The sequence below is a fragment of the Carlito syrichta genome, unplaced genomic scaffold (genome assembly GCF_000164805.1).
Source record: "Carlito syrichta isolate Samal-C Ts95f unplaced genomic scaffold, Tarsius_syrichta-2.0.1 Scaffold241276, whole genome shotgun sequence".
Lineage (NCBI taxonomy): Eukaryota > Metazoa > Chordata > Mammalia > Primates > Tarsiidae > Carlito > Carlito syrichta.
Window position 1 is genome coordinate 695780 of NW_007185372.1, and position 22553 is coordinate 718332.

General features: G+C 38.8%; 1 protein-coding gene across 1 annotated transcript in view; it reads left to right on the forward strand.

Annotated features, from left to right (window-relative positions):
- Positions 1-22553, forward strand: part of VPS54 (VPS54, GARP complex subunit) — a gene marked incomplete at its 3' end in the record, with an annotated part of 99035 nt that continues 76482 nt past the window's right edge. Inside the window, exon 1 of the mRNA XM_008051883.2 lies at positions 1-427. The remainder of the gene's footprint in view (positions 428-22553) is intronic.

Sequence of the window (22553 nt, forward strand, 5' to 3'; positions counted from 1 at the left end):
GCGGGGTGAGGGGAAGCAGTGGAGCAGGGGGCAGAAGCGCTAGAGGCAGTGGTCGTGGCGCGGCGCGGCGGCGGCGGCTCCCCTGGAGGCCGGGGATGTGGGAGAGGCGGTGGCAGCAGCGGCGGAGGCGGCGCTGCGGACCCGGGGGAAACTGCTGGCTGACAGGACACCCGGGAGAGACGTGAGGGAGCCGTCGCTGCCGCCTCTCACCCCGGAGCGGAGCTGGGCTCGAGAGCGCGGCCCTGTGCTCCCTGGGCCGACCGGCCCGCCGGCGCGGGGCAGGGGCGGGAAGCCGGGCTCCGGCGCGGCCGGGCTCCGGGCGCCGGGAGGCGGTGGCCGCGGAGCAGCAGCCTCGGTGCGACGTGGAGCGCTGGAGGCGGCGGCGATGCACTAGGCCTCGCTCTGGGCGGCTGCCCGGGACCCGCAGGTAGGTGTGGGGCCGGCCCCCTCGGCCCCCAGCGCGTCGCGGCCCACCCTCACCCCGACCTACAGCGGAGAGAGGACTGAGACCCCACCCCCTGAGCCCGGAGCGGACGGAGTTTCGGTCGCAACTGACCGGCGCTGAAGCTTCCATTCTCTTCTCCGCCACATCCTCTTCCTTTTCACTCTCCCTCCGGGATCCGGGCTGGCAGCCCCGCTCCTGGCGGCGGCCACAAACGCCGCTTTCGCCCCTCTCGCTCCTGTTCCCCTTCTCCCCACTCTACGGGATCCGGCTCTGGAACTTCCCTCACCCACCTTAGACGCTGCCCCTAAACTTTCCCTTTCTTTTTACAGCCGGGCCCTTAGCCCCTTTGGATCCTACTGGAGTAATTAAAAACATTTTTTAAAAATACATTTTTTTTTTTTCCGGGGAAGGCAAATCCAAAGAACTACTCGGTGTTTTGCAATTCGGTGGTTTAGCTCGCAAGAATTTGTTCAATAATTAATGTTCTTCAGTTCTGCTTCCCCCATTGCTGCATAGATAGAAAGGCAGGCCATCCCTGCCCTCCTGTCGTTGACTTGGGAACTTTTGCCTGCCAGTTGTAATTAGCCACTTGGTCTGTTCGTGTGCTGACTTCAGGAGGATATTTTTAGAATTTTGGCTGACCGGGATTGCAAACAATTTTTAAAAGAATTCCTTTTTAACCAGCTTTATTTTGGGGTCCTTATTGATCTCTTACTTTCGAAGAATTGTTTTGAGTGTTTTTGTTTTTAATTGGCCCTATTTCTGATTTGCAAAACCAGGGCATAGTAAAGGCTTACAAGACAAGTGACATCATGATAAATTACTTGTAGTATCCTGAGAAATGTGTTACTGCGATAACTTAAACTGCGGATTTTGATGGACATTCATTTTTATAAATCTGAAGGGGAATTCTGATTGGAAAAGTACCTTGAGAGACTAAATGATTTCTGAGCAGTTATGATGGGACAGATGGGATGATGGGATTTGTTTGAATGTATTTGTATTGCAGTCAGAAATATCTATTTCCTAGAAATAGATATTGATAGTTTGTAGTGAACATCATTGCTCAGGATAGGTTTGGGTAAAAATAACTGATGTGTGTAATTAGTAGTTGTAGTTTGAAGGATTAGATGTTTGCAATTTTGTTGTGATTTGTTTAAAATTAAGTGCCGGCGACTTCAGTATGATTGCACTACTAGTCTGAGAGACAGTTTGAGGATCACTTTTGAAAGAAGTCAAAAATGTTATAATAGGTTTTAAAAATAAAGAATGCATCACAACAAAACTGAAAAAGACTGTCCATGTTTTGTTGTTGTGGTTATTCATATTTTGTTCTTGTAGTAGTATCGTTACTACAGCATCTAGCTTTTTGAAATGTTTTTGATTGTTTTAAAAATTATGACTTTTAATATTATCCCAAGTTTACTAGGAAAAGATTTGCATATGTTTTCTGGAAAAGTTGATGTTTATTTCTGGATAATTACGTTTTTATGTCAAAATTAAAATCTTATATAGCTCATGAAATGGCAAACTTTGCAGAATTTGTTCTTAATCACTCTCCTTTCCCATCAATAAGGGTTAAGTAAAACTCCTTTTTACTGCTGTTAGCTTTTAAAAAACTACTTATTGAGATATAATTAACATACCCTAAAGTATACTCATTAAAAATGTACAATTTGGTGACTTTCAGTTTAATTACATAGTTATACAACCATCACTATCATTTAATTCTAGAACATTTTCATCATTCCTCTCAAAAACACCTTGCACCTATAGGCAGTTACGCCCCATTCACCTATTCTACCCCAGCTTTAGGCAATCACTAATCTACATTCTATCTACATATTTGCCTAATGTAGGCTTTTCATATACATGGTATTGGCCCATACCTTTTTGAAAAGTTTTTCTTTTAAAATCAACTTACATGTTAAATTTCTTTGAGTCAAGAAGTAAGCAACTGGTCATCGGTATTTAAAACAATGTTGTAAACAACTGATTTACTGCTTGGTTGTATTCAGCATAAATAGAAAGTTGGAGAAAAAAAGCACGAATGGTTTTAGTGATCTCAAGAGGTGGTTTGGTCAGCTGGGAGTCAATAAGTAAAAGTTGGAGGGTGTTTTTGTAATTGACTATTAAAATGTAAGGGTTGGAAAAGATCTTAAAGGTTGTCAGCTTATTTCCTACTTGCCTCACAAATAGTTGACAGGAACCAGATGTGGATATTTGAAGAGTTAAAAGCTTGAATCTCTTGGATATGAGACTCAAGAAACACAATATGGCCATGAAAAGAAAGAAATGGGAGTTTGGAAGTTAGAATTGTTTCTATTCTCATGTATATGTGTATTTGATATTTTGCTAGCAGAGCTGGAAAAGAACTGACATCCCCCCAAAAAAAGTGGATTAAGTATCCACATGGGTGAAGCCCATGTTAAAAATGCTTTAACCTAAAGAAGGATCTCAAATACTTTAGCTCTCTTCTTGTACTAAAGATCCAGAATCCTCCCATCTAAAGCCATGGTTCTCTAGGGATGGTTTTGCTCTCCAAGGGACATTTGGCAGTGTCTAGAGACATTTTTGATTGTCACAACTGAAAGGGGCTGCTATTGGCATTTAGCTAGAGATGTTGTTAAATACCTTACAATGTACAGGACACACCGCACTCCATTCCCCCCCGAAAGAGTAATTGAGTTGAAAATGTTAGTCGTTCCCATTCCAAACCTATGGTTTATATGATTCTGTTAAGGGCCTTATCTAATGTTCTTGACTCTTGCCAGGTGGGAAAATACTCTCAGTGGGCACTGTTTGGCAGACAAGTTTAATAATTTAGATCCTCCAACAACTTTTTTGCAGGGGGAAGAGTTGAGGGAAAGTCAAAGGAAATGTATTTATGACATAATGCAGATTTTTTAAAGTCTGTTACTAAACAGACTTTTTTTTTCCTGAAAATAACAACCTTATTTTGCTGCAAATTTGAACTATTATATTTTGAATTGTGGGTTATTGTTACATAGGTTTTCAAAATTGTAAATAGAACATTGTAGTATTTTATTCGTCCAGAAGGTGATTTTTTCTCGATTCAACTGCCAAAAAAGAAATAAATTGTTTTAATTAATGTATGTTGCAGATGTCCAGAAAAATTCAAAGTGTATACGTAAATCTCTTCTCTTTCCTCCCTGTAAGCCCCACTTTTGACTTATTTAATGTTTTTAACAAGCTTAATTTGGTGATAAAAGAAGATAATTGACAATTGAGATCACTTTCTCTGTTTTCCATCCATTACCTTATAGATAAGTTTCTCAGCCATTCTGAGGTGTAGTTTTCTCATCTGTAAAATAGGGATGGTGATAGTTCCTGTGTTACAAAGTTATTGTAAGAATTAAATGCGGTAATGTATATTAAGATGCAATGTCAACTATTAACATAGTGAGAGTTACTTGCTTCAGAAGAATCCAGTTAGAAAGGAATATAGTGGTTGTCAAAGGCAGGAATATATAGAGAGCAAGGCAGAGAACGGTGATTGCTGACAGCCTCTCTAGGAAGGAGAGAAATACTAAAAATATATACCCTAAATTGATAACAAACTAGTAGAAGAACGTGTACCACCATAATTGGAAGCTCCTTAATAAACGGACAAACTGATTTCCTTCAGTGGCACCTGAGAGTATCTCTATTATAGCACAGTATAATAGCTGATTATTAAAATGGTGAAATTAAGTTACCAAGAAAAACTTACCTTGATTTCAAAATATACTGTTTGAGAAGACATGAAAATATATAATTTATTTCAGATTTACATTTTTGGGAAGTGACTTACTTTTAAAAGTTTTAGTCTTTTCAAGATTAAGGTATAGTTATCTGGATTAATTCCCTTATTGGGAATAATCCTTTTGTCTTCATTTGCTGTGCATGCCTTCCTTTGTATTTGAAGAGTTTTTCTAATGTGAGGATTTAACTGAAGAAATAGGGGTTTTAAACCTACTTGCCATTTGTAAAATCTCTTCTTATTCTAGTTAAATATTTTCTTTTTCTGGATTTTTTTAAAAATTATTTTTCAACATCTTTTTTATGCAAAAAGAGTAACTTTAATTTTTCTGTACGTACAGCAGTTCACAGTTATGCTGTAGCATTTAGAGTTGAAGTAATCAAAATATATCAAATGAATGGGGAAAAAGTGTAATCTCTTGTAATTTTGTTAACTGGTCACCTTTTTTTTTCTACAATCTTATAAGAGTAAGGGTGGAGGTAGACAGAGGGCTACCTATTAAGCAAGATTTTTCTGAGATAGCTTCAGGGTAGAATAGTTGGAGACAGTATTCAGGATAAGTTATGTGGTAGTACTGGCAGATTTTTAAAAATTATAATAAACTTTTAAAAATTGAATTTTTGAAAATGGGGAGAAGTTTTTATGGCAAAAAATGCTATAGATTTGGACAATTTTATATTTGCATAGTTGATTTTTTGACTAAAAGGAGTTTCAATGAGTGGGTGTTTGCAAATATTGTGGTGATGCATCGCATTTTGTGTTTTTTGCTTATAGAGTAAATAAAGTAAAATTTTGAAATCATAATAATTGTGTCAAGAAAGTCATGCTGTGGTCATTTTTAATGTCTTTTTGCAATTTTGTTAAACTGAGGGCCAGATTGGGGCCAGATTGTGAAGCAGTTCTATGTTGTAGAGTTTTTAGTCTTGATAGACTTAATATCTTGATATATGTCACTATCAAATAATTCTTTTATTTTTGAATTTTAATATATATACTTATGTTTTAGGGACAGAATCTTGCTCTGTCACCCAAGCTGGAGTGTTGTGGCACTCCTCCTGGAGTGTAGCATAGCTCACTGCAGCTTCAAACTCGTGGGCTCAGCTCAGGTCCTCCTGTCTCAGCCTCCCTAGTACGAGACTAAATAAAGGCGTGTACCACTGTGCCTGGCTAATACTATCAAAGAATTCTCAAGAAAAGTGACGTCTTCAGATCTAAATTATAGAAAAGATTATTTGGAAGTTGAGTGAGATTAGGACCAAGAAAGAACCTTTGGTAGGAAACTTTCACAGTAAGTAGTATGAGCTTCAAATAAAGACTTGAACTACATAAGTGGCAATTGGAGTAGAGAACAAGGCATGGATTTGTGATGTATTTGAAGAAGGTGAAATCCACATGACAGTTTAAGTTGGTGTAGAATTTGAGTAAAGTAGAAGGTGAGAGTCAAGTTGGTTCTCAGGTTCCCAGTTTGGGAAGCTACTTAGATGGTGTTGCCATTTAACAGAACTAGAGAAGGAATACATTTTTGGCAGGTGGAAGAAGAGGGTAAGTATGGCAGATAATGAGCTTAAGTTTTGGGTATATTGAATTTTAGGTATCTATGAAACATGTAGGTGAAGATACCCTGTAGAGAGTTATAACTTTGGGTATGGGACACTGAAAAGAGGTTAGGCCTTGAGAAAGATCTGGAATCTGTTTAGTTTTCTTCACCTCCTCTACCATTATCTGAGTTCAGGTTTGCTGTCATCTCTCACCTAGATAATTGCAAGTTTTCTATCTGGTCTTTCTATTCAGTGTGTTGTCTGTGCTACAGCCAGTGATCTTTCTTTACCCTTAGGGTAAGTCTGATTATATAATTCCTCTGCTGACATTATTTCTGACTTTTTTTCATCCTCATGATTTCATCCTCAAATTCACATTCCATATTCCTTTAACAGATTTATAAATTCCTTTGAGTTCTTTTTCCAACTTACCTCTCTAGACTTAATGACTCTCCACAATTTCCCCCAACCCCCAAGTATATACTTTTCTCAGGCATATTGAATTATTTGTGGTTTCTGGCAATAAACTCTCTCTTTCCTTCTAACCTTTGCACATGCTGTTCCTGGAGTATTTCTCCTTATTACTCCCTTCCCTCTGCTCCATTTGTCTGACTCATATCTATCTGTTCTTTAGTTCTTGTAAGCCTTTGTTGACATTTATTTATTTGGAAGATTTTTAAATCCACAGACAATGTGGAAGAATAGCGTGATCACCTACACACATATACACACCCTTTGGCCAAATCTGAAAAATGTAGATATCATGATGCTTTATCCCTAAATACCTAGGCATGTATCTCCCAATTATAGGGACATTCTCCTATACAGCCATGATACAATTGTGACACTTAAGAATATCAGCATTTACTCAATAACATTATTCAAACATATAGTCCATACTTAAATTGGCCTAAAAATGTTTATAACTTTTTTCTCCCTCAAATGCAAGATTGAATCAAGGTTTGTGCATTGTATTTGCCTGGTATGTCTCTCTTTAAGTCTCTCCCGATCAGGACTAATTCCACTGTCTCCTTCTCTTATTTAAGTTTATCCTTTGAAAAGTAGAGGCCATTTGTCCTGGAATATGTTCCACATTCTGAGTTGGCCTATTTCCTTATGATTAGATTCGGGCCAGACATTTCTGGCAAGACCACCATAAACATTTTCTTTTTGATGGGCTAATTAATAGAATAAGGTCTCATGAGGTAGGAATACGTGAAATCAAGAACAGCTGGTAGAGGAATTAACTCTGGAAGAGAGTAGACACCTGTATTCTGTCTCAGAAAGTTAGGAGTTGTGTATAGATGAGAATTATATTTGTAAATGAGTATATTTGTAAATGGAGATAAAAAATAATATCTAAGGACTTTTTTGTTTTGTTTTTAAACAGTTTTTGAATATAGGACTGATGGAGGTAGGCTAGGGGACTTTAGGAGAGTGATGAAAATGTTACAGATATTGTAGGGAATGGAAAAGAAAATGTGTTTCAAGATAAATAAGGAAAAGGATTGCTGAGCAGCATCAGGGACTCATCTGAGATTGAAACTCATAAATTTGTAATCAGCACATTTTACTGGTTTTTTTTTCTTGCGGTGCTCTGCAGCCAGTAATAAAGCAAAGGCAGATTTTATTGACAATGGATGAGGAAGGAGAGGACTGAAGATGCAAGGAAGACCGTTGAAGTAGGGGGATGTAGGCTAAGTCGAGAAGCTAGCAAAACAGAAGGGGGCTAAGAGACCCAACTGGTGGAGAGGGGTATAGAGGTAATGCCAAGCAGTGATTAGTTAGAATACTAATTTATTGTTTATTTGAGGTTTCAGTAGTATTTACTTTTTCCTTACGCTAAAATGTAGTATATTCATTCTTGAACCATTTGCTGACTCAGTGCAGATGAGTTTCTTAGTTATTTTGCTTTATTTTCCCTAAAATGAAAATTCGTTGAAAGCATCATTTTTGATGTTACTTAACATTTATTGAGCACTTGTTTAGATTATTTGAATGCCTTGCCTTTTAGGGACCTAGATATAAAATATTTTTTTTCTAACAAAAATGTATTGTTAACACTAGATTATTATTTCTCCTCTGGAAAAAAGCAAAGCAGGGATAACCCAAAACAGTAGTAAATCCAAATGACATTTTTGTTCTTCTTAAGAATATGTTAATATGTGAATTCTTCTAGCTAATACTTTCAAAGTAGAGTGGATTATATAGATTTTTCTTAAATGTATTTTTTGTAGGCATTTTAGTGGTCTAATAACTTACATATTTGAGATGTCTTTTGTCTCCAATAATTTTGAATGGGTCATTTTAGGATTTGCTGCCTAATCTTTGAGACACTAAGAACAGAATACCAGTGTCTAATCTGGTTCACTCTAATTGATACAAATTTCACCAGTAATATGTTTCTATCAGTGGCCCAAAGGGGTAAAATTAAGCATCCAAGGTATTTTTGTTTTTTGTTGAAGTTTTTACAAACTTAGACAAAGATTTTTTTTTTTTTTTTTTTTTTTTTTTGAGTCGGAGTCTCACTCAGTCGCCCAGACTGGAGTGCAGTGGCCGCTCCCGGCCACCGCAGCCTCGCCTGCTGGGCTCTGGCGATCCCTCCGCCTCAGCCTTCTGAATAACCGGAATTACAGGCGCGCGCTACCACGCCCGGCTGATTTTTTGATTTATTGGAAAGATGAGGTCGCGCTGGCCAGGTGGGTCTCCAACCCGCGGGCTCAGGCAATCCACTCACCTCAGCCTCCCAAAGGCGCGGGATTACAGGCTGAGCCACCGAGCCCGGTTTAGGCAAAGATTTCATCTCAGTATAGTTTCATACAGATTCCAGGTCTGTGACCTTTAATTAATTTCAGTGGTTGCTATAATATTGTCTTTGGTGAATGCTGGGAAAAAAAGACATTACTTTTATTTTGAATAATATCTAGACTTAAAAATTATATATTTGACCGGGCGTGGTGGTTCACTCCTATAATCCCAGCACTTTGGGGAGGCTGAGGTGGAAGGATTGCTTGAGCCTAGGAGTTCGAGACCAGCCTGGCCACAAAGCGAGATCATGAAGTCCTGGCTGTTCAGGATGCTGAGGTGGGAGGTTCTAGCTTGAGCCCCGGAGTTCAAGGCTATGGTGAGTGGTGATCTTGCCATTGTACTTCAGCCAGAACAACAAAGTGAAACCTGTCTCAAAAAAAAAAATTAGTAAATATCATCTTATGAGGATAAGTATGATTTGTATTTCTCACAAGGATGTCATATGAAATATCACTTGTTTTGTAAGCTATTTAAAATATTTAAATCTGGCCAGGCACTGTGGCTCACGCCTATAATCCCATTGCTTTGGGACGCCAAGGTGAGAGGATTGCCTGAACTCATGGATTCACGACCAGCCTGGGTAACTTCACGAGACCTCATCTCTATAATAAATCAAAAAAATCAGTCAGGCATGGTGGCGCATGCCTGTAGTTATAACTACTTGGAAGACTGAGGCGGAAGCATCACCTGAGCCCAGCAGGTCAAGGCTGCGGTAGCCATGAGTGTGCCACTGTACTCCAGCCTGGGCAACAGAGTGAGATGTCAATAAAAAAAAAATTAAATCAAATATTATGGATAGTTACCGTTTTATCCTTCTAGCTAACATTATCTCTTCTTGTTCCTTATTGTCACTAAACCAAAGGTAATTAACCAACTTCAGGAAACACATGCATTCAGTTTCTTGCAAGGCACAGAGTCTCATAAATGTCAGTTGGGGATGTTAGGAAAAAGCAAATTAGATTACTATAACTTTGTTCTTATTTTCTGGGCTCCTTTAGCTTCTTTTATATTCCTTTAGTGTACAAAATGAGTATACAAATATTTAGTTATATGAGAGCCACAGTGTTAGTATTTCTTGAAAGTACCTTTACGTTTTAGTTTCATTATTGAGATTGTTGTGAGCAATAATATAAGTGATAAACAATTTTTAAAAATTTAAGTACTTTAAAATTATGATTGAACTAGATTTTGTCAAGTGATATATATATATATTTTTTGAGTCGGAGTTTCACTCTGTCACCCAGGCTTGAGTGCAGTAGCATGCTCACGGCCATTGCAGCATCAGCTGCTGGGCTCAGGCGATCCTTCCGCCTCAGCCTTCCAAGTAGCGGGAACTACAGGCACAGGCTACCACACCTGGCTAATTTTTTTTTTTTTTTTTGAGAAAGCAGGAGTTCTTGAGAGGACAGAAAAGCTCCCACAGTGGGAGGGGACCCGAAGGGGTTACCCCCAGCTAATGTTTTTAAAATTTACTGTTGAGTCAAGGTCTTGCCAAGTTGCTCGGGCTGGTCTCAAACCCGCGGGCTCAAGCAGTCCGTGTGCCTTGGCTTCCCAAAGTACTGGGATTACAGGCTGAGCTACCAAGCCCGGCCAGTAATAAATCTTAAATAGTGTAGAAGTATATTGTTATTTGTGTCTAGGTCATGTGAAAAAAGCTTACCTGGGCCATTTACCAGAAACTGGCTCTTAAAATTCCAAAAGTGTTGTAGAAAGTACTTCTTAGAATCTGAAATATATGAGTTATTTTGTAGGCAAACAGCAAGAAACTAAAGAGTGAGATTAAAGATAAACAAGAAAAAGTGGTGGAGAAAGGAGATGGGCAGAGTTTTTATTTATACTATGGCCAGAAAAAAGAAATCTCCTGATTTCTATCCAACTGATATTTGGTGAGACATTATAGTATGGTTGTTTAAATTTTTTTGCATATATTATTACTTCTAAATTTGGAGAAATTAAGTTTGCTATTAAAAATAGCAGTATTGACTTTTAAAAATTTAAATACAAAATTATACCAAAAATCTCTGTCCAGCTCTAGTGTAAAAAAAGAATTCCCGCTTTATTCACATCTTCTCAGATTACAAATAGACATATTTTAAAAGTTCATTTATATGTCAGTTAATTGGAATTCAGAGCACGTTTTCTGTTGAAAGTGCTAAAATGATGGCTCATAGTAGCATATTTATCCCACACTGCAGCTGAAGTATTATTTCCTTTGCTAAGAAAAATAAATTACACTGATGAAATTGTATAGAATCTTTTTCCTAGAGGAATAGTTTTCTAGTAGTCCTAGTCTTATTAAAATTCTTATTGCAATTAGATATTAATTATTTCTAACATTTAATAGAAAATGGGCATAAGTAAGAATTAGTTATGAGAGTAATAATTGTTGCTAGTTCAGTAATTGACCTGATAAGGAGAAAAAAGAAGAGGAAAGCACTGGATTTCTCAAATGGTTGGAGGGCAGTAATGAAATAATTGCGTTTCTTTTTTTTTTTAAATTTGTGCAGAGAGAGACAGAGGTATAGAATTTAGAATCAGAAAATCTGAATTCAAATCCCATCTTCACAATAAACTGGCTAAATGTTCTGAAATCAAGTTACTCTTGAGCCTGTTTCTTCATCCATATAATGGGAATCATTGGTTAATGCGCCAACTCATTCAGAAATATTTTTCTTACTAGGTTATTTTGAAGATGAACATAATAATCTAAGTGAAAGCAAGCAATTATGAACTGTATTATATTTAGTCAAATATTAGTGTAATTATTTTTCTTACTGTCTTTCCATTACTTCCTTCCCTGCCATCTTGCCTTTTTTCATTGATAACTTATTTTCACTGCACTCTTCATCTAGGATTTCAGAGAACCTTCAGGACTAGTGTGGGAGTGAGGCAATCCAGGTTTGCCCAAGTGCTCCCCCCGACCCCACACACATTGGGCACGGGAGTAGGATGTGAGGCAACTTTCTAGGTCAGCTTGTTCATTTTCTCCCTGTTACCTGACCAAGTCCTGTCTTTCTCAAGATGTGACATAAACCTAAGGTGCCCCATAGTCTCTGGGCTTGATATTATTTCTTTCTCTTTTTGACTTCTCTCTCCCTATCCCATCCCACCCCATTTCTGTGTGTATTTAACTCTATAAATCTCCCTTCACCTCTTTTTCTTGTTCCTCTTTGATCTCACCCTTCAATTGGTTTCTTGTTCTTTGCCTACAGATATGCTCAGGTCTCTTGTAACCTAAAAAAATTCTTGTTCAACTCAGTCTTTTTTTTTTTAATCACGAAAGAGATGTTGATATTATTGCTCTTATTAATCTTCATCACTTCTTAAGCTCAGTGGTTTGAACTTAACCACTATCCTGAAACTGTTCTAATCCAGTGTCCTTTCTGAATTTAGTAACCTCCCTGGCCTCTTTGCAGCAGGTTGACCCTACTTACTTTTCCTTAGAGTCTTCTTTCCTCCTTGACACTTCTCCCTTGGCTTCCATAAGAATGGTATTTCTGATTGCTTTCTTCCTTTCCTCTAAGTGTATTTGTCCCACTCCTTGCTCAGAGATTTCATTAGCCCTCTTGTTTTCTTGTACTTTCTCTGTTATATAACTTTTTTGTGACTACAGTTATCTATCTACTCTATCATCCCTGTAATGTAATTGAACTAGGGGCAATGATGGAACATTCAGGAAGGCATGATTCTGTTTAGTATTACAAATTACTTTTTCCCTAAGCAATTGTAGTTGTTTTACAGTAGTAATCTGCTTTCGAAGTAGTTTATTTATTTATTTATTTGAGTTGGAGTCTCACTCTGTCACCCAGACTGGAGTGCAGTGGCCGCTCCCGGCCACTGCAGCCTCGACCTGCTGGGCTCCGGCGATCCTTCTGCCTCAGCCTTCCAAGTAGCTGGAACTACAAGCGCGCTACCACGCCTGGCTCATTTTTTGATTTATTTTAGAGATGAGGTCTCGCCTGCCCAGGCGGGTCTCGAACCTGCGGACTCAGGCAGTCCACTCACCTTAGCCTCCCAAAGGCGCGGGATTACAGGCTGAGCCACCGAGCCCGGCCAAAGTAGTTAATTCTTCATTATTGAGGTTTTCAAGTGGAGGTAGAAAGACCCCTTATAGAAAGGACTCATGTATTAGGTAGAAAGTTGAGCCTTTTTTTTTTTTTTAGTTGGAATCTCATTCTGTCGCCCAGGCTAGAGTGCAGTAGCACGCTCATGGCCACCAAAGCCTCTACCTGCTGGGCTCAGGTGATTCTTCAGCTTCAGCTTTCCAAGCAGCTGGAACTACAGGCGTGTGCCACCACGCCTGGCTAATTATTTGATTTATCGTAGAGACGAGATCTCGCCAAAGTGCCCAGACTGGTCTAGAACCCATGGGCTCAGGCAATTCTCTTGCCTCTGCCTCCCGAAGTGCTAGAATTCCAGGTGTTGAACTACCACGCCCGGCTGAGATTGTAATTTTTATCTCATCTATTCCACTCCCATGGATTCAACTTTGACCTTTACTCAGATGTCTTCCAAAGCATTATTTCTAGTCTCTCCTCTACCACCTCTTCATCCTTCTCTCCCACAGTCAGTTTTTGTCATCAAAATTGCTTCTGTTCTGGGCTGCCATATTTCTAGCTTCATCATCACTTTCCAGTATTCCCCTTCCCGCCCCCACCCCTTGCTGGCATGGCAATAAGAATTACTTTTCTGTGCTTTAGCTACTTTTTGGATAGTATTATATGTATATACCTATAGTGGTTTGTTTCCTCCTTTCTCCTTTCTTCCTCACTCCTGAGGAGTGCTCAAGCAAAGAAAATGATACCAAAAGAAGAGGCTTAGGATCCTAAAGTTTACATTTATTTTAAAATTTTGTATGACACAGTCTAAATGTTAATTCTTACTGACCATTTTAAAAGTAAAATGTTTATAATAATAATAATAATAGTTGCAGTTATTTATTGAATGACTACTAAATACCAAGTATTGTGCCATGAGCTTACATAAATTATTTCATTTAAATATTACAACATTCCTATGAGGAAGATACTGTTGCTGTCTAATTTTACAAATGAAGAAACTGAGACTTAGGAATGCAAGAAAGCTGTCAAAGTTATGTAACTAATGATAAGAGATAGAATTCACTGCATGGCCAGTACTCTTAACCAGTATGTTGTATTATAAGAAAGGCAGAGATGTAGAATCAAATTTCAGGAAGTTAAGTAATATACAAACAAGAAAATATGTTTTGGATTTAGGTTTTTAGATTATTTTAAGTGTATATAAATCTATGGCCCTCCTCTTACTAATCCTCTCCCAGAGGAATATATCCAACACCAGTATCTTAGAGTCTATAGTGACTCATCATAGTCTTCTGGATAAAGTCCTAAGTTTTCTTAAGGTACCTCCCAGTTAAGGAATATTTCTTCTTTATTTAAAGAAAAAAGAAGTTAACTTTTACTCATGTTTGTTATAAGGATTGATTCCTAGCACTGTTAGTCCATATGCCAGATGGTCACATTCATATAAGTGAATAAGCATGAAGGGATTAATAGTAGTATCTGTCCACTTACGGCCAGGTGTGGTGACTCATCCCTGCAACCCCAGTGCTTTGGGAGGCCGAGGTGGGAGGATCACTTAGGGCCAGGAGTTTGAGATAAGCCTGTGCAACATAGACCGGGTCTCTATTTACAAAAAAATAAATATATTTTACACGAGTACTTAAGTGGGTTTATACATTATGTTATCTAGTTTTAACTAAACTGACTTTTACAAAATGCCAATTAACCTCAAATGATTCCTGCAGAGAAATCTTGGGAGAAAGATAATGCTAATAATGGAAGCATAAGTAAATGACAAAAGGCAGGAATGGGCTGCCCTTCTCCTCCTAATATAAGCTCTTGAATTGCCATAAGAAAAGCATGTGGCTGTTGTTTATTTTATTTTGGTTTTTGGGAGACAGAGTCATGCTCTGTCACTCAGTCTGGAATGCAGTGGCACGACCATGGCTCACTGTAGCCTTGAACTCCTAAGCTCAAGTGATCCTCCTGCCTTAGTTTCCTAAGTAGCTGGGACATGCCCAGCCAATTAAAAAAAATTTTTTTTTTTTAAGTTGAGGTGGGGTCTTGCTTGGTTCAAGTGATCCTCCTCCTACCTTTGTCTCCAAAGCACTGGGGTTATAGGTGTGAGCCACTGGTCTTGGCTTAGTTGTTTTTTTTAATAAAAAGAAAAAAGTTTTCAGATTTGCTGATCTTTGCAGAGATGGCATGTGACTGACAATAATATTTAATTAAACAGTTTTTAAAAACACAATCTGTTCCTTCAGAGTTGGTTTTTTTTTTTTTTAAACAATGAGAAAATAGTTGATTATCTGTAGACACTCATGCTATGGTAAATATATTTTGAAAATGGATGTTTGGAAATACTTAATCAATATGTGATTTTTGTTACTGAAATGATGAACTCTTTAAAAATCCAGAAATGAAAAATTTTAACCTACTTAAAAAAGCTTTATATAGTGGGCTTAGAAAGTGTAAGAAGTGATGCAGTGATATATTTCTTCCATTTGGTTCCATATATACTTACTTGTGAGATCTATTTTTATCTAAAACAGGGATTAAAACCAGGTATTAAAATAAAGTGAAGTTAGAACCAAATCTTTGAATCACCATTTTATGTAGTGTTAAATCAAAATTTTATTTTATTTTTTTGAGTTGAGGTCTTACTCTGTTGCCCAGGCTGGTATGCAGTAGCATGATCATGGCTCACCGCACACTTGACCTTGTGAACTTAGGCAATCCTTCCACTTCAGCATTCCTGGTAGCACATGCCACCATGCCTGGCTAAGTTTTTAATTTTTGGTAGAGACGAGGTCTCACTGTGTTGCCCAGGCTTGTCTTGAGCTCTTGGACTCAAGCAGTCTTCTCTCCTTGGCTTCCCAAAGTGCTGGGATTACAGGCATGAGCCACTGTGCCCCATCAGAAATCAAGATTTTAATGATAATAAGGCATAGTGAGTCACATTATCAGTTAAAATTATTAAGAGTAAAAACATTTTTTATACGATTAACAAAATAAAGATTATTTTAAAAAATCTTTTCTCTATCTTATCTTTTAAAAGTTTCCAGTTAGTGTAGTTTTATATTGAACATAATGTATTAATACAGGGGTGTCCTATGTGGTGTTTGCTTAAATATTTTTAAACTATTGGGGTACATGATCAAAAAAGTTTATAGACTGCTGTAAACAGGCACTCCAAGTTCAAAGGAAGGCTAGTTCTCTGGGCTATAGTCATTAGAAAAGATTCATGGTGAAGGCTGAAGCTTTAAAATAAACTATACTCTTATAGTAAAATTTATATTAAACTGTGCTTTTATAGTTTACTAATAGCTCTTACTATACAGTCAGTCCTCTGCATGCATGAGTTCCACATCTGTGGATTCAACCATGGATGGAAATTTTTTTTTTAAAAATGGTGTCTGACACTTTGGGAGACTGAGGTGGGAAGATTGCTTGAGCTCAGGAATTCGAGACCAGTCAGGGCAATGTAGGAGACCTTGTCTCTCTAAAAAAAAAAAATCAGCTGGGCATGGAAGCCCACGCTTGTAGTCCCAGTTACTCAGGAGGCTGAAGCAGAAAGATCTCCTGAGCCCAGCAAGTCCAGGCTGTAGTGAGCCATGCCTGTGCCATTGCACTTCAGTTGGGCAACAGAATGTGAATTCAGTTCCATCTGTCAGTGGATACTTGGGCTGCTTCTACCTCTTGGCTATTAACGACTAGTGCTGCTATGAACATAGGTGTACAGATATCTTCTTGAGACCCTGCTTTCAGTTCTTTTAGGTATATATCCAGAAGTGGAATTGCTGGATCACATGGTAATTCTACTTTTAATTTTTTTAGGAACTGCTATAATTTTTTTCCCGTAGTAACTGCACCGTTTTATATTCCCACCAACAGTGCACAAGAGTTCCAATTTGTCGACATTCTTACCAACGCTTGTTTTGTTTTGATGGTAGCTATCTTAATCACTGTAAGGTCCACAGTCCTGTTTTTAGTGGTGCTAAAATCCATTGTTTGGTTGTACTATAGCTTACTAACAAATTCCCTTTTAAGAATCTGGTTGTCAATTCCTGATCAAAAACCCAAGGGCCCATGCCATAAGAGATAAGATAGACAAGTGGGACCTCATCAAACTGACAAGCTTTTGCAAAGCCAAAGAAACCACTGAGAGAGCAGAAAGACAGCCCACAGACTGGGAAAAGATATTTGCTGACTGTATATCTGACAATGGTCTAACTTTAGGATCGACAAGGAACTTAAACGTGCCGAAAAGAAAAAAAACAGCCCCCTTACAAAGTGGGCAAAAGATATGATTAGACACTTCTCAAAAGAAGACATAGGAGCAGCCAACAGATACATGAAAAATTACTCAGCCTCACTAGTCACCAAAGAAATGCAAATTAAAACCACACTGAGATGCCACCTAACTCCAGTCAGGATGGCCATCATCAATAACTCAAAAACAACATGCTGAAGAGGATGTGGGGAAAAGGGAACACTTCTACACTGTTGGTGGGAGTGTAAACTAGTATAACTTCTGTGGAAAACAGTGTGGCTATTCCTAAAAGATCTAAAAATCAACCTCCCATACAACTCGGCAATCCCCTGACTGGAAATATACCTGGAGGAACTCAAGTCACTCTATTATAAAGATAGCCGCATATGCATGTTTATTGCAATATTATTTACAATAGCAAAAATATGGAACCAACTGTGCTGCCCATAGAAAGAGGACTGGATTTTAAAATGTGGTACATATACATGATGGAATATTACACAGCCATAAAAAGGACCAAATTATGAACTTTGCAGTAACTTGGGTAGACTTAGAGGCTATAATACTGAGTGATCTATCACAGAAACAACTGAATATCACATATTCTCACTCATAAGTGGACCTTGAACAACTATCATAGTGCTATAAGAAAGGGATTGGCAGTAGTGGGAAACTGCCATGGGAGGGCAGGGGCAGAATTGGCAGTAGTGGGAACCTACCAGGGGAAGGAGGAGGGGCACACCTCATTAACAAGGGTACCTGCATAATAAACATTTGTATACTTAACCCTGAATTGTACCTCACATAGTTAAAATTTTTTAAAAAAACTTTTTTTTTTTTTTTGAGTTGGAGTCTCACTCTGTCGCCCAGACTGGAGTGCAGCGGCCGCTCCCGGTCACCGCAGCCTCGACCTGCTGGGCTCTGACGATCCTTCCGCCTCAGCCTTCCAAGTAGCCGGAATTACAGGCGTGCGCTACCACGCCCAGCTGATTTTTTGATTTATTCTAGAGATGAGGTCTCGCTGCCCAGGTGGGTTTCGAACCCGAGGACTCAGGCAATCCACTCACCTCAGCCTCCCAAGGGCACGAGATTACAGGCTGAGCCACCGAGCCCTGTATTTCTTCAGGGTCAGATGTGACTTCATCTTTTGTGTTTCTGGTTGTGTTTATTTGGGCTTTTTCTCCTTTTTTCTTGGTCTAGCTAGGGGACCATCAATCTTGTTTATCCTTTCAAAGAACCAGCTTTTTGTTTCATTGATTTTTTTGTATTTTTGTTTTCTATGTCCCAGATTTGGGCTTTTATTTTGGTGATCTGGATTCTTCTGCTGAAGTTAGGGTTTTGGTGGTCTTGCTTTTCCAGCTTCCTTAGGTGACTTGTTAGGCTGTTAATTTGTGATCCATCCATTTTCTTCATGTGCGTTTGTAGAGATATGAATTCCCCTCTTACTACAGCTTTCATGGCATCCCAGAGATTTTGGTAAGATGTTTCTTCATTTTCATTAATTTCCAGGTACCTTTTAATCTCTGTTTTGATTTCATCATTGACCCAGGAGTGGTTTAGCATCATGCTATTTAGTGTCTGTGTCTTTGTGGGTTTGGGGGGAACCTTGTTGGTGTTGCTGTTTGTTTTTTTTTTTTTATTCCACTATGGTCCTAGAAGGTGCATGGCAAAATTTCGATCTTTTGAAATGTGTTTATGCTTGATTTATGGCCAAGTATGTGGTCGATCTTAGAGTACATTCCATGTGGTGATAAGTAGAATGTATATTCTGGGGTTGTTGGGTAGAATGTTCGGTATCAATTAAGTCCATTTGATCAAGAGTCACATTGAAGTTCCAGATCTCATTGCTGATTTTTTGTCCTGATGATCTGTCTAGGGTTGTGAGTGGGGTATTAAAGCCCTGGGCTATGATAATGTTAGAGTCAATATCTTTTTTGAGTTTATGTAGAAGCTGCTTTATGAAAGTTGGTGCTCCTATGTTGGGTGCATATATGTTTAGGATAAATGTTTCTTGTTGATGGATTGAACCTTTTATCATTATGTAGTGACCTTCTGTATCTTTTTAAATTTTTGTTAGCTTAAAGGGTATTTTGTCTGAGATTAAGATCATGACTCCTCCTTTCTTTTGTGTTTCATTCTCCTGAAAATTTGTTCCTCATCCTCTTACTTTGAGTCTGTGAGTGTCCTTTCTAGTGAGATGGGTCTCTTGAAGGCAATATATTGTTGCCTGGTGATATTTTATCCATTTTGCCATTCTATGTCTTCGGTGGTGCATTTAGTCCATTCACATTCAGGCCAATTATTGAAATATGAGAGTTGATCCCTATCATGATGTTCTTATAGAGTTGTTGTTGTTGTTATTAGAGACTACTATGTACACTTGTATGGAAACAAACTTGGAAACCTAAAGAAAATGGAGGACTTTCTTACATCGCACAATCTGCCTAGGAGGAAACAAGAAGAATTGTGACCCTAAATAGACCAATAACAATCAAGGAAATTGACTATGTAATAAGAAAACTACCTACAAAAAAAAAAAAAAAGAAGCCCTAAACCAGATGGCTTTCAAGCAGAATTCTTTAAGACATTTAAGGAGGAGCTGATACCAATCCTACTGAAAGTATTCCAGGCAATTGAGAAAGATGGAACTCTCCCCCAAATCATTTTTTGAAGCTAACATCACATTGATACCCAAGCCAGGTAAAGATCCAACAAAGAAAAAGAACTATAGACCAATATCTTTGATGAACATAGATACTAAAATTCTCAACAAGATCCTAGCAAACCAGACTCAAGAACACATCTCAAAAATCATCCATCATGACCAAGTAGGCATCATCCCTGGGATTGCAAGACTGGTTCAGCATTCGCAAGACTATAAATGTAATTAAATACATCAACAGATATCAAAGCAAAAACCACATGATTATATCATTAGATGCAGAAAAAGCTTTTGATAAAATTCTGCACCCCTTCTTGATAAAAACCCTTGAACATCTAGGCATAGATGGAACATACCTCAAAATAGTAAAAGCCATCTACGAGAAACCCACAGCCAGCATACTCCTAAACAGACAAAAATTGGAACCATTTCCCCTGAAAACTAGAACAAGACGAGGATGCCCATTCTCACCCCTCCTGTTCAGTATAGTATTGGAAGCCCTGGCTAGAGCAATCAGAAAAGAGAAAATGATCAGGGGTATCCAAATAGGAAAAGAGGAAGTCAAGTTATCTCTCTTTGCAGATGACATGATTGTGTACCTTGAATACCCAAGAGAATCTGTCAAAAGCCTCCTTGCACTGATAAAGGACTTTGGCAAAGTCTCAGGGTATAAAATAAATGTGCAGAAGACAATCACATTTATTTACACCAATAATAAACAAACAGAAACCCAAGTAAAAAGCTCAATCCCATTCACAATAGCCACAAAAAAATGAAATACCTTGACATCTTCCTAACCAGAGATGTGAAAGACCTTTACAATGAAAACTACAAAACACTGCTCAAAGAAATCAAAGATGACACAAACAAGTGGAAAAATATCCCATGCTCATGGATTGGAAGAATCAACATTGTGAAGATGTCCATCTTGCCTAAGGCAATCTACAGATTTAATGCAATGCCCATCAAATTACCAGCAACATTCTTCTCAGATCTAGAAAAAACAATACAGGAATTCATATGGAAACACAAACGACCAAGAATAGCCAGAACAATACTCAGCAAAACAAAGCAGGAGGTTGCTGGGAGCCTTCACATTGACAGGGTCCAGAAGGCCGAAGACCCCAGGTTGCCGGGCAACTCTGGGCACCTGTTGTTCCTGTTTCTTTTTTTTTTTCTTTCTTTCTTTTTTTTTTGAGTTGGAGTCTCACTCTGTTGCCCAGACTGGAGTGCAGTGGCCACTCCCGGCCACCGCAGCCTCGACCTGCTGGGCTCTGGTGATCCTTCTGCCTCAGCCTTCCAAGTAGCCGGAATTACAGGCATGCGCTACCATGCCCGGCTGATTTTTTATTTGTTTATTGTAGAGCTGAGGTCTCGCTGCCCAGGCGGGTCTCAAACCTGCGGGCTCAGGCAATCCACTCACCTCAGCCTCCCAAAGGTGCGGGATTACAGGCTGAGCCACTGAGCCCGGCTTGTTCCTGTTTCTTCTACCTTCATTCTCGATCTCGCCACTGGATACCTGGAAGTTGGAAGATGTAGGGTTCTATATGGGAGAAATAATTCTTAACAAATGGTAATACTTAGTAAAGGAAGGATTTGTTTTGTTAGAAGTATACTCTTCCATTAAGAGCACCTTTGGTCTTATTTTTTCTTTGTTAAGAAGACCTGTAATTTTGGTTAGGGATTGTGACTAAGATAAATTGAGCCCGGAGAGCCTTTTGTTTTACAAATGTTGAAGCCCATTGACGCAGATTGTAAATACCAGGTGTGACATTATGGAAAGTGAGTCAGGCCAATTTGTGATTAAGAGACCTTGAGAATGTTGCTTTACCCCAGTTAATTGCAAATTGCTGTGTCACAAGTGTAACTTACAAAACAGGATAAGGATCCATTGCCTGTCCGGTTTATTGAATTGAAACTGATTGTCTTGAAAATGAAAAACATGTTTTCGCCTCAAGCCAAAATCTAGGGTATAAAAGGAGTTGAAAAAGACAATAAATTGACATTTGTCCTGCTTGCAGCAGAGTCAGGTGTCCCAAGTATTTCTCTCTTTCGCCGACTCCATCTCTCCTTCAGGAAACGCGGACCTGCTGGAGCTGGTCTCCAGCAGGAGGTGTCACAATACCAGACTAAACTTTACTATAAAGCTACAATAATCAAAACAGCTTGGTATTGGTACAAGAACAGGCATATAGACCAATGGAATAGAGTTGAGATTCCAGAAGCAGAACCTCAAATTCTCAACTCATCTTTGACAAAGCCTCCACCACCCACTACCGGGGAGAGGAGAACCTGTTCAGTAAATGTTGCTGGGAAAACTGACCGAACACATCCAGAAGATTGAAGCAGGACCCCTACCTATCCCCATACACAAAAATTAACTCTAAATCGATCAGAGACCTAAATGTAAAACCTCAAACCATAAGATCCTTAGAAAATGCAGGACACACCCTTATGGAAGTTGGAACTGGCATCCAATTCCTGAGCAGAACCCAAAATGCACGGTCCATAAGAGATAAGATAGACAAGTGGGACCTCATTAAATGGACAAGCTTCTGCAAAGCCAAAGAAACCATCAAGAGAGCAGGGAGACAGCCCACAGACTGGGAAAAAGTATTTGCCAACTCCATGTCTGACAAAGGCCTAACATCTAGCATCTACAAGGAACTCAAATGTGCTGAAATGAAAAAAACAAACAACCCCATTACAAAGTGGGCAAAAGATATGAACAGACACTTCTCAAAAGAAGTGACATACAAGTGGCCAACAGACACATGAAGAAATGTTCAACCTCACTAGTCATCAAGGAAATGCAAATTAAAACTACATTGAGATACCACCTAACTCTAGTGAGAATGGCCATTATCAATAACAAAAAATAACAGATGACCCTTGGCCTTATTTTCTCTTTGTTAAGAAGACCTGTAATTTTGGTTATGGATTGTGACTAAGATAAATTGGAGAGGATGTAGTGAAAAGGGAACACTTCTACACTGTTGGTGGGAGTGTAAACTAGTACAGCCT